We start from the raw sequence: 18,358 nt of genomic DNA on the forward strand, positions 1-18,358 counted from the left end.
GCAGACAAGATTAGAAGGGAAGCAATAAACTGGTAAAACATTTTTACAGTCAAAAGTTCTGATAAAGAACTCATTTCCAAAATATAGAGAATTGACTCTATAAGAAATCAAGCCATTCTCCAATTGATAAATGTCAAAGGATATGAAGAGACAATTCTCAGACGAAGAAATTGAAACTATTTCTAGCCATATGAAAAGATGCTCCAAGTCATTATTGATCAGAGAAATGAAAATTTCTGGCTAGAATGACAGGGGAAGATAATGCAGAATGTTGGAGGGGATATGGGAAACAGGGACACTAATACATTGTTGGTGGAATTGTGAATACATCCAACCATTCTGGAGAGCAATTTGGAGCTATGCTCAAAAAGTTATCAAACTGTGCATACCCTTTGATCCAGCAGTGCTACTACTGGGCTTATATCCCAAAGAGATCTTAAAGAAGGGAAAGGGACCTGTATGTGCAAGTATGTTTGTGGCAGCCTTCTTTGTAGTAGCCAGAAACTGGAAACTGAGTAGATGTCCATCAATTGGAGAATGGCTGAATAAATTGTGGTATATGAATATTATGGAATATTAGTGTTTGGTAAGAAATGATCAACAGGATGATTTCAGAAAAGCCTGGAGAGACTTACATGAACTGATGCTGAGTGAAATGAGCAGGACCAGGAGATCATTATATATTTCAACAACAATACTATATGATGATCAATTCTGATGGACCTGGCCATCCTCAGCAATGAGATGAACCAAATCAGTTCCAATGGAGCAGTAATGAACTGAACCAGCTACACCCAGTGAAAGAACTCTGGGAGATGAGTATGAACCATTACATAGAATTCCCAATCCCTATATTTTTGTCTACCTGCATTTTTTGATTTCCTTGCCAAGCTAAATTGTACATTATTTCAGAGTCCGATTCTTTTTGTACAGCAAAATAATGGTTTGGACATGTATACTTATTTTGTATTTAATTTATACTTTAACATATTTAACATGTATTGGTCATCTTGCTATCTAGGGGAAGGGGTGGGGGGAAGAAGGGGAAAAATTGGAACAAAAGTTTTGGCAATTGTCAATGCTATAAAATTACCCATGCATATATCTTGTAAATAAAAAGCTATTCAAATAGTAAGCCCTAAATAAATATTTGTTGTTAAATGGGGGAGGGAGAGTAAGAGGAGAGTAAGGAAATCAATAAATCATAAAGCTGTGAAAAAATAACTTCTAAAAGCTTTCTAAGCACAATCAACCCCTTCTCTTTAACATCAATCATATTGAAGATTGTATTGGTCAATTCTGGCCATGCAAATTGTACTTCAACAGGTACTGGTAAATTAATGTCATAAAATAAAACCTTTGATAATTTCAGTAAACGTTGAATATCTTATTGTAGCATGTTCACAGATAAAGGGGGTTGGAAAAAAAACTGTTTCTATGATGAAACAGAGAAGGCAGCTAGGTGACCTAATGGACACAGCACTAGACTTAAAATCAAGAACTGAATTTGAATTCTACATCAGATACTTACTAATTGTCTGATCCTAGCAAAGTTCCTAAATACTAATCATGGTTTATAGTTAATATTTGCATACCACTTATTATATATATGTCTGATACTATGGTAAGTGCTTTACAATTATTACCTCATTTGATTCTTATAACAATCCTGGGAGAGAGGTGCTATTATTATCTCTTTATTACAAATGAGGAAATTTAGAGAGGAGTTAAATTACTTGCCCAAGGTCTCACAGCTTGTAGTGTCTGAGGATAGATTTGAATTGTCCCCATTTTATCTTCTATGAAATGGGGATTAATAGAAACACCTCCCTCAAAGGTTGTTGTGAGGATCAAATGAGATTATATTTGAAAAGTATTTTGCAAATCTTAAAATGCATGTTACCTATGTAAATGTTACCTATTATTGCTAATTATTATTATGAAAGCCTAGGATGAGTAAGATCAGGAAGGCTAGCTGAAAATTGATATATTATTCAGGGAATAACAAATAAATCCAACGAGGCTAAACCCTAGAACATAGAACGTAGCAACATGGATTTAGAATTGGAATGGACATTAAAAGTTAATTAAGTAGAAATGTCTAACTTTTTTTTTTTCATATGAGGAAAAGAGGATAAGTGATTAACCCTGGGATGAACAAGAAGCAAAGACTTTAGGCCAGATTTAAATCATGAGAAAGTCCACTGTCCTAAATTCTAGGTACCTAGACTTTTCAAAAGGTGACTTATTAGTGACTGGGAAATGCCATTGTCCAAAATTTACTTGTTGATTTAAATGCATAAGATCTTGTACCTTAGGTGAAGGGAAAAAAAATCTTAATTGTAAGTTAATTGGAGATAGCAAAATATTATTGTTGTTATTATTATTATATTTAGTCTGAGAAAGTAGAGTTAGTATCTGGTAATCATTTTACTACATATTTGTCACCCTCTTTTATCTTTCACTGATGTATCCAGGCAATAATGTCAAACTCAAATAAAAATGGATCTTAGAGACTTAGAAAACCACAAATTAACATTATCTGTGTTGTATTATATTTTTATTTATTTTATTAAACATTTAATTACATTTTGAATCTGGTAAAAAAAAAAAACTAAAGTGGCCTGTGAGTTTGACATCTTTGTACCAGAGTACTTTTTTAGAATATGATATATCATTCCAGAAAGAAAGAAAAAAAAAAAAAAAAACTACAGAAAAAGAAATCTGTCTTATCAGTTTTAGGAAAGAGATTTGAGGTGAGAGATGAGGTATTTTTTTTTTGACAGGAGTACATTTTTTGGTGACCTTCAAACTGGAGAAGAAAGAAACATTTTTATGATCCAATTTAGCCACCTATTTACAATAGGAAAAATGGATTTTGCTCTTTCTTCCTTCCTTTGTCTTCCCAATTTCCTTTCGGGAGTCTAAGGTGATGTCCCTAGAGTTAATTGCCCATCCTTTTGTCTCAATAGAATTTTCAGAGAATCACTGAGATAGCCTTTCTAAATAACAGAGGACTCCTCCAGGCTTAGCTCCATTTCAGCTTCTATCTGGTAGATGGGAAGAAAATAAAAAATATTTACAGTTGCACTTCTTGCATATCTATTTTTTCAGAATTTTATGTTTATATTGCTTTTTATCCCTATAACACTTTTATTTCAGATGCATATATATATATAAATTATTTATTCATTTATTTATTTTTTGCTGAGGCAATTGCAATTAAGTGACTTGCCCAGGGTCACATGGCTAGGAAATGTTAAGGTGTCTGAGATCAAATTTGAACTCAGATCCTCCTGACTGTGCTGATAGGGCTGGTGCTCTATCCATTGTGCCGCCTAGCTTCCCTGTGCATATCTTTTGAATTATTTTAAAGTGGGTAGCACATGAAAGATATAGGACATAAGGAACTTCAGAAGACAATTTGTCCAAGTCCTTCATAGAATGTGGAGTCTAAAGTGGAAAACTCAGCTTGCAGAATTCAAATCCCCAAAACGGGTCATGAAGACTTAGACATGATGAAATTTCTGAATAACAACAAAATAAATATGAAGAATGAGCTAGAATTTATTAAATTAGAACTGGTACCATAATCTAGATAATATGATGACAAAAATAGATAGTAGTCTGCCTCGAAGTTGCTTCAAACTTGTATTGCCTATATATTCAGGGGGAAGATATTTTCATCAATGAAATCTGAGGTTCACTAAAGGATCACTTTTCTTAGATTCCGAAGAGTATAGCTAAAAATGGTAAGGGCAATTAGAGCTATAGGTTTCTAACTCTATTACTGGGTAAACCTTGGACTAATTATTTTCCCCTTGAGTGTGCTTTTGTTACCAATAAAATGGAAAGGATAATCTTTGCATTACTTACTCCATGGAATTTATGTGAGAGTGGAATGAATTCCAGTTTTAAAATTGTGAAATACTATGTAAATAGTAATAATCATTATTTTCAGATTTAAAGGTACCTATTTTCCACATACATGAAGAATAAATGATTTCATAAAAAAGAAAAAAAAATAAGCCTCTTTTCTCTTTCATTTGTGGAGTGAGAGGTGTTTTAGGGACACTGCAGTAAAACAGATGGCCATTTTCTTCAGCTTTTTATAATGCACATGGCTTTTTGAAAAGCCAGAAAACTTGAGAATCTTTTAAATCAAATTCACAGTTTAGAGAGAGAAAAACAGATTATTACTCAGCAAATTAAGCATTTATTTTGACCTCAAATCATTCCAGCCAACAAAGGACACAATTATCTCTACTAGCAAATTAGTATCCAAATCCAAAGCAGTAAAATCAAAACATTTTAATGTCTCAAGGATTGAATTAAATGAACAAAAAATGAAAAAAACTAAAATAAATATCTTCAAGGGACAAGGATAGGGACTAGATCTGTGATTTCATTAGTATCTCTAGGTGAGGATATTTCCTCTACCAATTCAGTGTCTCACATTCATTGTAATTTAAAGTTTTAAATTATATTATTAAATTAGGGCACCAGGAGTTTTAAGTAAAGCAGTCACAGAGACAATGTCCTAAGTAGAGATTACTTTAAGATATAGCTTTAAAAAGGTTAATTGTATAGAAACAAAGTGAATTGTTCTTGTGGGAAAGAAAACAATAGAGTGAAAGTGAACAGAAATGTGGAAAGATTATCTTAAATAGCTACTGTTAGATGAAGGAACTGGTGAATCTTTTGATCTAGGTGTCTCTCCTTCCTTGGTTTACTTTCTCTTTTTCTTTTCACAATCAAATGGATCAGCTAATAAATCTCTTTTTGCTATTAATGAAGTGAAATTAATCATTTAAAATCGCAGAGCAATGGATAAACATTAAATTGGATAATAGAAATTCAGATTTGAAAGATCTGGGTGGTCAATGAATCCATTTTCCTCTCATTTTACAGATGAGAAAACTGAGACTGGAAGAGGTTAAATGACTTTGCCTGGAGTCACACAGCTTATGTGTGGAGCTCTTCTCCCCAGCAATTGCCCCCACCCGATCCCCAACTTAGTCTTAGGCAAGTGTTGCACTAAGTGTAGACACTCGATCCATAATAGCTCAGGATTTCTAAATGCAAGTAATTCATCAGTGTCAGCCTCCTATATAGAAGGGATTATAAGTGTGTGCTACCATGTCAGCAAAATATACCTTTTGTAAAGAATTTTTTTTTAATTGCTTATTTTCCCTAGGTTTCATTTCTTTTCCTAGTTTTTCTTCTCATTTAGTTTTTAAATCATCTTCAAACTCTTAAAAAACAAACAAACAAACAACTCTTGCATCATCTCTTGGACTTGAACTCAAAAATTTGAGACTTTGCTTGTAGGTTTTTTTTATTGTTATTCTCTTCTGGGATTTTGTCTCAAGTATCCTGACCATAATAGCTCGTTTAGGTGGGATTCTTTCTTTGTTTGCTCATTCTTCTAGAATGACTTTAGACTTAATGTTAGTCCCAGGATGTGTACACTTTTGGGAGAACATCTGGACTGAGCTTTTGTACCTTAACGTCCTTCTGTTTTCTTAGAGCATTGAGTCATTTAGTATTATTATTCCAAGATCTCAGTGACAACCCAGATTAGAGACCTGGCAAGCTTACAGTACTCCCAAAGTAGTCTGATTCAGGATAAAAATTAGTCACCACACTTATGGTCTGAGTTCTACAACTTGACCTGGGTTTGAGTCTTTGAAGTACTCCTATTAGTTTACTCTTAAGTTCCAAGAAACTCCAACTGGACTCATACACTTTCAATCATGAAGGTTCAGAATGACAGAATTGCAAACTTCATGTAAGTCTGGGACCTCAAGAAACTTACTATCTTAACAAGGGGCATATAAATTATTTGCACACAAGTAAGAATAATATAAGGTAAAACTTACTGGGGCAAAAATCAAACAGGCAAAGTGCTGTGAGAAATTTGAAGAGAGAATATTTTTCACTTGGAGGGAAAATGAGAAGGGGAAAGACTTCACATAGGAGCTACCATTTAAGTTGGGCTTTAAAAAAAAGTGAAATAGATAATGCGGAATGTTGGTGGGGATATGGGAAAACAGGGACACTAATACATTGTTGGTGGAATTGTGAATACATCCAACCATTCTGGAGAACAATTTGGAACTATGCTCAAAAAATTATCACACTGTGCATACCCTTTAATCCAGCAGTGTTACTACTGGGCTTATATCCCAAAGAGATCATAAAGAAGGGAAAGGGATCTGTATGTACAAGATTGTTTGTGGCAGCCCTTTTTTTGTAGTGGCCAGAAACTGGAAACTGAGTGGATGCCCATCAATTGGAGAATGGCTGAATAAATTGTGGTATATGAATATTATGGAATATTATTGTTTGGTAAGAAATGACCAACAGGATGATTTCAGAAAGGCCTGGAGAGACTTACACGAACTGATGCTGAGTGAAACGAGCAGGACCAGGAAATCATTATATATTTCAACAACAATACTATATGATGACCAATTCTGATGGACCTGGCCATCCTCAGCAATGAGATGAACCAAATCAGTTCCAATGGAGCAGTAATGAACTGAACCAGCTACGCCCAGTGAAAGAACTCTGGGAAATGACTAAGAACCATTACATCGAATTCCCAATCCCTATATTTTTGCCCACCTGCATTTTTGATTTCCTTCACAGGCTAATTATACAATATTTCAGAGTCCGATTCTTATTGTACAGCAAAAAAAAAAAAAAAAAAAAAAAAAAAAAAAAAAAGATTTGGTCATGTATACTTATTGTGTATCTAATTTATATTTTAATATATTTAACATCTACTGGTCATCCTGTCATCTGGGGGAGGCAGTGGGGGAAGGAGGGGAAAAATTGGAACAAGAGGTTTGGCAATTGTCAATGCTGTAAAGTTACCCATACATATAACCTGTAAATAAAAGGCTATTAAAAAAAAAAAAAAAAAGTAAAATACCTCAGATGAAGTGGGTAGAAGAGTTTATTCTAAACTATTCAATACAATAAGTATTGAAAAAAGATGAGATGACAAAGATGCGCCCAATTTGATTTGAAAATAGGATGCAGAAAGGGGAGAAGAGGAATAAAATGTTGAATAGTAGGTTGGATTCAGGAGGAGTGGGTGGAAAATCAGGGTGGAAAGTTCAAACTTCATTCTGTATATATTGTATGCATCTATTAAATATATTTGTCTCTCCCATTGCAATGTAAGGACAAGGATTGTCTCTGTCCTATATATGTATGTATGTATTTGCCTTTGGTCTATGTACTGATATATTAATAAAAAATTGTTGTAATGAGGGAGGATAATGTTATAAAGTATCTCATTTTTTGTCTTTGTATTATTACAAGTGCTTAGAATGATGCCTTACACATAATAAGCATCTAACAGAAGACTGGTGAATCAAAGTGAAAATTTTTAAGTAGAAAAGTAATATGATCATAGAGGTACAAAAGGGATTTGGGGCAGTTAGTCAATAAATATTTATTAAACACCTACTACACAGTAGGCACTAAGCCTAAATATTGAGAATACAAAGGAAGGTGAAAAACAGTCCCTTCCCTCAAAGAATTCAGTGTAATGAAGTAAACATGATGTAAAGAGCTATATACAATCAAATTATATACACAGGATAAGTTGGAAATAATCAACTTAGAAGGAAGGCATTAGGATTTGGGGGTATTAGAAAAGGTTTCTTTTAGAAGGAGGAATTTTAGTTGAGACTTTCAGCATTTAGCAAAATGTCTAGCATATAGTAAGCACTTAATGTTTATTGATTAAGTGATCTTGACTTGAAAGCAGCAGTTTAGAAAATGAATTTAAAAAGGAATATATTGGATACAAGAAGATCATAAACACATGGCTTTTTTATTCTGTTAGGAATCTTATCTAAGTAGTACTGTTTTCAGGTAGAGGAAGAATTTTGCCAGTTGATACTTTCAGTCATACGATGGATTGCCTGAGTAGGCACTTTACTTTTGGACAGATTTAACTTGCTTAATTTTGTATTTGTCAAACACAATGAACATTATTATCCTTTTTGAATGGGATTTATTGGAAACATCTGCTACATCACCAAAAAAAGCAACTTTGTCTGGATTGCCAATTACAAAAACAGATTTGTTCATCTATAAACAGACTTAAGTTACTTTCTAAAGAAATAATTTCAGGAAGTGTTATACAGGCTTTGGCATTCAACTATTTTTTAAAAATAATTTTTCTCTTCCCTTTATTCCTTTCTCTAAAAAATTTCAAGAAGTGATATTTATTCATTTTATATTGTTTTCTGTAAATTTAACCATCTTGACATGTTACAAGCTATGGCAAAAAACATTTCCTTCTTCTAAATTACAAGACTTAGCAGTGTCTTTTTCTTTTTTTAGAACTTAAAAAATATTGCAAAACTTCTATATTTGTTTGTTAGACCCTCCACTAATATATTACATTCTGCAGTCAGGTCTATTTTGCTTAAAATTCTTGCACAATACAAAATCTCATGTATAAACTCTTAAAGAAAACCATAGTTTAGAACCCTAAATCACTTTAGAGATTATCTATGGATTATTCCACTTCCTTATTTTGTATAAATCAAAACATTTTATGACTAGTAGAACTGGAGGAAAAAAATCTAATCTTAATACTATGAAAATCAAAAACATCTACCAAGTACTGTGCTAAGTGCTTTATAGATATTATTTCATTTGATCTTCATAACAACTCTTCAAATTAGGGCTCTGTTAAGTAAGTACTATTATATAAATACTATAAACAACCATAAAAAAAGAAATCAAACTGGAACAGCTAGATGGCACAGTGGATAGAGCACCAGAATCTGTGTTCAAATCCAACCTCAGACACTTAACACAAACTCATTGTATGACCCTGGGAAAGTCACTTAATCCTGATTGCCTTGCCACAAAAAAAAAAAAAAAAAAAAAAAAAAAAAAAAAAAAAAAGAATTGAAGTTCTAAAAAGCCATGATCAGAATCTAGAAAACTAAATTTAGCAACCATCACTATAAAGAAGGGTAGAGCTGGAATATGATATTCCAGAAGACAAAATATATAGACTTTTAACCAAGAATAATCTACCCAGCAAAACTGAGTATCACCCCACAAGGGTGGGTGATTTCAAAGTCTTGAAAATCAGAGAAAAATAGGATAAAATTGAAATTAAAATAATACAGAAAGGTAAGCAAAAATAAAAGCTGTTTTTAAAAGACTAATAAAAATAAAAGACTAATAAAAATTAGCTAACTTAAGTCCTCTCATAAAATATGAGCAAATTACCAAAATTTAAAAATGAATAAGTTGAACTCACAACAGAGGAAATTATAATTGATTATAATTGATAAGACTTTACAGCATTCCTAATAAAAAGATCAAAGCTGAGTTGAATCTTTGAAATACAAATACAGGAGTCCAGAGAAACATAAAAGGGCAACCATGAGTAAGCAATCATGAAGGACTAAACAAGATCAAACTTTATATTCTAATATGGAGAAATGATACATGTGTCTCCTCAGAACTCTCTCATCACTAGGGTTATATAGGAAGGAAAGAATCTAATAAGACCAGAGATCTTTGATGATTTTAAAAGCAGAAAGTTAAAATAAAGAACTAGAACAAAATCTATTATATTTTAGGCAAAGTTAAAAGAAAAAGAAAAAACAGTAGCAATAATGAACTTGAAAAAAGCAATAACAAAAATTATCTAAGATTTTTAAAAAAATAAACCTACATTTTACTGAAAAGTATTATAGATAATGAATTCAATATCAATAGTAAACATATCCATCAAAAAGCAGAATATATAAATACTTAAAGAAAAAGTTAAATGTATTATATGGAGAAACAGATGAATATAAACTTCTATAATGGAAAATATTATCATAAAACTATAATAGGCATCCTCAATTTGCCTCTCTCAGATTTAGATAAATCTAACCAAAAAAAAAAAATAATCAATCAAAGGCAATGGAAGGGATAAGTTGTGATAGTTTCTACCAAATTCCAGAGTAAACTTAGGATGAGTCCAGTGTCCTAAAACCAAACTTTATAAAAATGAAACAGTTCATCCTGTAAGGTTATCCACAGGGTGAAAAATTCTGCTTGTCTTCAGTAACCCACAAAATGGACAAATCAGTCCTCTATTGAATGTACCTACTTTCCTTTTCCATGGAGATGAGGCTAGAGAAGGCAACAGGTGCTAAGGATTACCCATGCTCTTTGATCATTTGCCCTTATTAATTTAATTATTGGTACTTAATGTGACCCTATATGTCAACATGTAAGGAATTGACAACTTCTGGAAGAATTGTGTATAACAAGAGAAGTTGTAGCATAGAGTTTGTCCTCTGAGAAGCAAATGAAGGAAGTGCAGGGTTGGTCAGAATTTTTACTTTTCTAAGATTATGTTATTTCATGATGAAACATGAGATTATTAAAAGTGCTGTCAGTTTCCTGAATTCAAGCTGATATTCTCTCTTACTCAATTGTGCATCCAGCTCATTGTTCATATAAATATACATTTGGTATCTATTAGTAGATTACTTAATTCAATGAGTTATATATCCATCCACATATCATAATCTGGGCAATATTCAGCCTTCTTTCACTTTGTTTTTTTCTGTGTGGATTGCTGTACCCAGTTCTTGAATGACTGTGCATCTCATTAAGGAGGCCCTGTAATGCAGGAGTTTTGTGTAATAAATACAATGACATTCTCAAAAAGGAGCATTTGCAGAACTTCAACTTGTATATGAGAATTATTTTCTTTGGTCTTTGTATATGAGAATTATTCCTTTATGATACATATATTTCTCCATATCTAGAATGATATGCACAGGATTGTTTGAAAATGTGATTTTTGTAGGGAATGAAAGAGTCCTACCAAATTCCTTTTATGACACAGACATGGTACTGATACCTAAACCAGGTAGGACAAAAACAGAGAAAGAAAATTATAGACCAATCTCCCTAATGAACATTGATGCAAAAATCTTAAATAAAATATTAGCAAAAAGATTACAGAAAATCATCTCCATGACCAAGTAGGATTTATACCACAATGCAGGCCTGGTTCAATATTAGGAAAACTATTAGCATAATTGACTATATCAATAACCAAATTAACAAAAACCATATGATCATCTCAATAGATGCAGAAAAAAACATTTGATAAAATCCAACACCCATTACTATTAAAAACCCTAGAGAGTATAGGAATAAATGGACTTTTCCCTAAAATAGTCAGTAGCATCTATTTAAAACCATCAGTAAGCATCATATGTAATGGTGATAAACTGAAACCATTCCCAATGAAAATGTGATTTTTGATTCCAATTGTCATGTAATCATATATGATCTTAATATACATAGGATTCTGTAAAATTGTCAGTCTTCTATCTTTGCACCTTTCATTCAATTGTGTGAGTTGTCTGTTATAGAAAAACCATCAAGGAGAACAGATTGAATTGAATTAAAAGTCTGCCATCACTTTCTCAAATTTTCATCAAGGATATTCTCAGTTCATGCAAAGAGACTTCTTATAAAGATTTTATAAGGATAAAGAAGTAGGTTCATAGATTAATGGTTACTTAGGAGTTCTTGGTAAACTTCATTTTGGTAATAATGTGATCCTTGATATTTTCCATTCTTTTGGAACTTCCTGTATTTGGAAAATCAAGTACCCTTAAATTTTTCATACCTCCAATATCTTTTTTCTTTTGCATCTGTTTGGTTGGGCCCAGTTATTCTTCTTAATTTATTCATTTTAAGTGTAAATGACATTTTCATATGGCATAGGGAATTCAGAAGTGGTAGAACACAGATGCTATCATTCCATTGCCATTGATAATGAAAGTAGTTAATAGAAAGACCAGTAAATCTGTTATATTTTCTATATTTGTTATCTTCTAATTTAATCTACAGAAGACTTTGGTTAGAGGAAATGCTCTGAAAACATTTGTTGTAGTAGTGAGGGGAAGAGAAGGGAGAGAGAGACAAACACAGAAAATCGATCAAATGAGGATACAATTTTTAAAAACCAAAAACCAGTAAGTTGCAAATACAAAATATAAAAAAGTCTTAAAAATCAGAGAAAAATAGGATAAAATTGAAATTAAAATAATACAAAAAGGTAAACAAAAATAAAAGCTGTTTTTAAAAGACTAATAAAAATAAAAAATAAAAGATTAATAAAAATTAGTTAACTTAAGTCCTCTCATAAAAATGAGCAAATTACCAAAATTTAAAAATGAATAAGTTGAACTCACAACAGAGGAAATTTTTTTTAAAATTCTAAGAAACTACTACACAAACTATATACAGTCAGTTCTTTTATAATGCTTATTTTAGAAATGTGAATTTGTTACAATGTGACTGACATTTTACTGAACAATTTTTTAGTATAACACAAATTTCAAGTTTGCTTATGCATGGTTTCTTCCATGAGAAATAGCTAGAAAGCATAAAACTGCAGTACTTCACAATTACTCTCAAGCTGCAATTCTACCATTGCTCATTTCCACAAGCAAGTTTCAGATCCTTTTCTTTTTTTTAATTAAAGCTTTTTATTTTCAAAACATATACATAGATAGCTTTCAATATTCACCCTTGTAAAACCTTGTGTTCCAAATTTTTTCTTCCTCCTTTCCCCCTACTATCTCCCCTAGATGGCAAGTAATCGAATGTGTTAAACATGTGCCATTCTTCTATACATATTTCCACAATCATCATTTTGCACAAGAAAAACCAGATCAAAAAGGAAAAGAATGAGAAAGAAAACAAAATGCAAGCAAACAACAACAAAAAAGTGAAAGTACTATGCTGTGATTTATATTCAGTCTCCACAGTCCTCTTTCTAAGTGAAGATGGCTCTCTTCATCACAAGACCATTGAAACTGGCCTGAATTATCTTGCTGTTGAAAAGAGCCACATTAGACAGATTTTTAAGTAAATTATATTTAAAAGTAAAATTAGTAACACTTTAAAATCTGTTCTCAATAATTGAAAAAGAATGTATTCTAGTAAATTATTTTTATAAGAAAAATTGCGTTCTGATGGACACCTAGATGGGTACAGTGAATAAAGATTGAATCTGGAGTCAGGAAGACTTGAATTCAAATCTAGCTTCAGACACTTACTAGCTATATTATCATAGGCAAGTCACTTAAGCCTGTCTGCTTTAGGCATCTGTAAAATGAGATTGCAAAGGAAATAGCAAACTGCTCCAGCATCTTTGTCAAGAAAATCCCATATGGTGTCACAAAGAGTCAGATATAACTAAACAACAGTGAAAGAGTTCTGATACCCACATCAAGGAGGGACAAAGAGAAAGAGGATATTAATTCATTCTCATTGGTGAATATTGATGCAAAATGTTAAATAAGATTTTAATTTTTAAAAACCCTATAATAATATCTTCAAAAGATTATTGAATATGACCAAATTGGATTTAAGCCAGGAATTTGAGGAAGATTTAGTATTAAAAATAATTAGTCAAGTATACGTGATTATAAGTCAACAGACAGAAAAAGCCTTTGATAAAATACAATACTCATTTATGTTTGAAATCTTCTAAAGCCTAAGAATGGAAAAGTCCTTCTTTAATACAAAAAACATATATTTAAAACTAAGCGCCAGTATTATCTGCAATGGTGAATCACAGAAAGTTTGTCCAATAAATCCTAGAGTAAAATAACTGTGGTCTCTCTCCCCTCTACGATTTGACATAGTTATAGGAATGCTATCTCTAACAATGAAAAGAGACAATTAAAGCTATAAATAACAAAGAGGAAGAAAAATGATCCAGCTTTGGAGATGATATAATTTGTTTTACAAAATCCAGCTGGAATATTCAACTTTGAAATGATTGTCTGTCATGATTTCTGAAACTGTGATTTTTAAGAAGTCTTAGGTTCCCAAAGCCGTTGCAAGAAAGTGGCACTTCAGTAGCTGTTTTTGTGGAAGACTAATACATAGGTCATGAGAGAAGAGCCAGAAGAGTATTTGGAGGGGGATATAAATATAGAAAATCTGAGAACCTCTGTCCTAGACTTACTGTGGTTTAAGTCTGGTGATTTACAATACAATCCTTCTTCAGTAGTGTCCTAACCAGATTAAAATGTAATTAGGAACACAATAGAACACAGTTAATACTAATTTGTGGTTTTCTAAATCATTATGTGGGCCTGTGGCAATCTTTTCTTTTTCTATTTGAATTGACACCACTGATTTCTAACAATTTATTTATTTATTTATTTTTGCTCCTACATGTAACAGGGAGTGTCCATTCTCATTTTAGTATGGACTTTGTCCCTTGTATCTTAACTACCATGCTGAGTTAGCATTACGTAATTATTATTTATTAGTATTCATTAAGCACTTAAAATTATATGAGCCTATGGCCCTCCTAAATTCAGAAACTATTTAGCAGAGTCATTGTGGTGTTAAATCATCAGTTAACAAGCACTTCTTAAGTATCTATTTTGTGTCCAAGATCTTACTAGGTATCCAGATTACAACAAAAGTATAGAGATAAATATTCAGCTTTGTTCTTCCTGATGGGCAGAGTGGAGTTGGTCAAGATAGAGAGCTGTCTTTTCAATTCTTTTGGAGATTATTTTAGTTTAGATTCTAGGAAGACATAAAAGAAGCTAGCAGTCTATCAAATCCCTATACCCAGATTAGTATACTTGAGACTTCAGGGAACTTCCCTTTTGATTTAATCTAGGACTTCTCTGTCTTGGTTGAGCCAAATTACCTCACTCTTGATGGGAGAGCTCCTTTACTCTATAAATACTTTACTCTTAGGTATACTTTCTATGACTTATGTTTTCTTATAATTTGGATATATGGATTTGTTTGCTATTCACTACTCATTGTGGAATTGGTATTTGGTGTGAAGTCTTGGATATAAAGAAAGCATGGTGTTAGGGTTAGATTAGGGTTAGTTAGTTTGAAACTGAAAGTTACAATTCTTAAAACATGATATTTAGGGGAGCAGATACAAATAATTTTAGTCCAGTTACAAATTTTCCCTGAAGAAAGTAGAGTAGTCTTGGTCCCAAGCTCTTATTTACCTTCCTAACAAGAATTAAAGTCTTCCTTGGAGAAAGGGGGGAGGGATGAGAGAAAAGCTCCCTTCAAGGCACATAAAAATCTCCTGTGCTACAAGATGGGAAACAACCCATATAATACATGTCCTTAATACACATTGGCCTTCTCTAAGGAAACATTAAAGGCATCTGAGAAGGAATTGGAAAGAATAGGGATCATGAAAGCCAAGAGAAAAGGGAATGTTCGGGAAAAAAACGTGACCAACAGTATCAAAGGCAATGGGTAGATTGAAAAGAATGAGGACTGAAAAAGACTTAGGTTTGACAATTAAGAGTTTATTGGTAACTTTGGAGAAAGCAGTTTCAGTTGAGGGACATCAGGTTGGAAATAGAATGCAGAGGATTGAAGAATGAGAGAAAGAGGAAGCATCAAGTGCAGATAGCTTTTTTTTTTTCCTCAGCCCTTTGCTGAAAAGGAGAAGTGAGCTCTATAGTACAATAAATTTAGGGGACAGCAGAGTCTAGTGAATGTTTTGCTCTTGTTGTTTGCTTGTTTGTTTATTTTTAAAGGAATGGGGAAGAGAATCAATTTTGATGACTGACAGGAGATGTTAAATATCAGAGAGTGGAGAGAGAGCAAGGAACACAGAGATAATTGATGTTACAACATACTGAATAAGATGGAAGATATGGAATAAGTGCACATGTAGAAAGGATTTGTCTTGGCAAGGAAAGGGACCACTGTTTTATCAGAAACTAGGGCAAAAAGAAGAGAAAGGGAAATAATGTCAAAGAGTTTTGAGATGACGGGAAAGAGAAAAGAGGAAGGCATGAATGGTTTTAACTTCCTCTATAAATGATGCAAGATTCTTAGCTGAGAGACATTCAAAATAGGGACAGTGGAAGACTTGAGGAAGTTTAGAAAAATTACTTAAAAGAAAGAGTTCTGATCTGGAAGTCAGAATCCAACTCTGCAATTGATTATATGATCATGACCAAGTCATTGTTGTTATGCATGAATTGAATACAAGTGAGGCAGAGTTACACAAAGGCATTTGACCCATTCTTTCCTCCAGAGTCATCAAAATCCAGTAATAAGACAAAAGACTAAACCACTGGCATTGGACCAGGATGCAGCAGGTGACCTTGGCCTTTCTAAATCAAGTTCTTTTCCTGGTTTTAATTTGTTTGAGGCCATGCCCATTCAATGACCAAGAGCTAGGGAAGAGTTAGACAAAAGGTGGCTCAACTTAACTTTCAGAAAGCATGATCAAGTCCTTTAATTTGCTTATGTCTGTTTCTGTAAAGAAGGCTGTGAATAAATATACCTTTTAAGGTTCCTTCTAGTTCAGATTCTATCCTTTCCTCATCGGCCTCTCATCTATTCTCTTAGATATAAATATCATAAACTAATATTCCATGTATTTCAATGATTAAATTCTTATTTCTATCCAAATTCACACATAAATAATCATTCATAAAATTCTCACCAGCCTGTGCCCAACATGGGAAGCTCCTTTGATATTTTGGTAGGTAGAAGAATCCTCAGAGACAAATTTCCCCCATACACACATCCTGCTGTGTTCCATGTCCTCCCCACATATAGAAGGAGATTGAGACAGAGCATAGATTATAAAGTAACCCTGCAAAACCTTATTACTTTAATGTAACTGTCAGTAGAGAAACTATTATACTGGCTTATCATTTCCGAACTTTCTTCTTGCAAAGGAGGCATGATAGAGAACAGATATAAACCAGACATGAGGAGGAGCACATTAATCAATGGAACTTTCCTTCCTCTGGACTGAATTTTTGTCTCCCATTCATTTGTCAAAGACCTTACCTAACTCTACTTCTCTGTCCTGTGTCAAATGTGAGCCCTCTTTTTCTCAGTTGCTTTTGCTGCACTAGGAGTGAAACCAGAACCAATGGAATTTTCATATTTCATTCATATTAACAGGAAAACTTGTGAAGGTAGATGGAGGAAAAATGTCATTCAACAAGATTTTCCCCCATGCCAAGAAAAATAATCTAGAAAGAGTGGATTCTAAATTAGTATAAGAAATCACAGAATAATTTCTAATTAAATAGAAAAGAAGAAAAAGATAGGAGCCTAGTCATTTCTCTTTGTTTTAATGGTATGCTTGCTAGGCACGTTTCCAATGTCAGCAAACAGATATTATCTCAAAGGACATAATATAGGGAAAGTACTTTATGAACCTCAAAATACTATCTGAATCTATGTCACAATCTCAAAGGCATTAAAATTATAGTAACCTCAAGGGCAAAGGGAAGATCTATGCTAGTCATAAGTAGGCTGCAGCATATTTTCAGTGATGATGATTCAAGAACAACAACAAATGGTAATATAAGTTTTTGCTCAAAAATTTTTGGTTAGGTGGAATTCACTTCCTTCACATGACACCCCTTTTCACTTTTTCAACAACCTTAATTGTTGGAAAGTCTTCCCACATATATATATATATTGAGTAGAAATCTACCTCTAAATAAATTCCACCATCTGTACCTTATTCTTCTTTCTGGAGCCACACAGACCAATCTCCTTTCCATACAGTAACCTTTCAAATAATTAAAGACATTTATTAAAATCCCAACTAGTTTACTCTATTCTGTCTCTAAATTCACATACCATCTCTAGTTCCCTCCATGACCTTCAGTATGAGATACTCTCAAATCTCTTCTCCACACTTTACCAGTCCATTCCACTACTGATTGTCCCTGAAATTCTTACTTTTGTTTCTATTATGTATTACTTTGCTCTTCCTTAGGCAACCTGGTGGACCGAGGCCTCATTTATATCTCCCAGGAGCTCATCATATTTGGTACTGGGCTTACTTCAGATATCAGATTAACTTAATGTACTGTAGCAAAGAACTCCAGAGTTTATGCCACAACCTTTTTGGTAGGAAGGATTGCAGGCAGATGTCACTATATTCCCTAGTTGAAGATAAAATTAATAAGGATATTGACCAGCAAAGAATCAAGGCAAGAACCCCTCAATATAACCACTAAAAACTGTCCTATAGGCTAACGTCAAAGCCTTATTCAACAGCATGGGGAGTTATGGTTCTGTCTTCCCAGTTATGAATCCACCCTTCTGCATGATCCTCTAATTCACCTTTTTCCAATTTTTCTGTAAGGAAATTATAAAGAATTTGTCAGAAACTTTCCATAAATACAATCATATGATCTATAACATAGTCCTGACCATTAGTGTTAGTGAGCCTACATTAGTTTCTTTTTCTTTTTTTTTTTTATTTAATAGCCTTTTATTTACAGGTTATATGCATGGG

Source organism: Sarcophilus harrisii, chromosome 1, assembly GCF_902635505.1.
Source record: "Sarcophilus harrisii chromosome 1, mSarHar1.11, whole genome shotgun sequence".
Classification (NCBI taxonomy): Eukaryota; Metazoa; Chordata; class Mammalia; order Dasyuromorphia; family Dasyuridae; genus Sarcophilus; species Sarcophilus harrisii.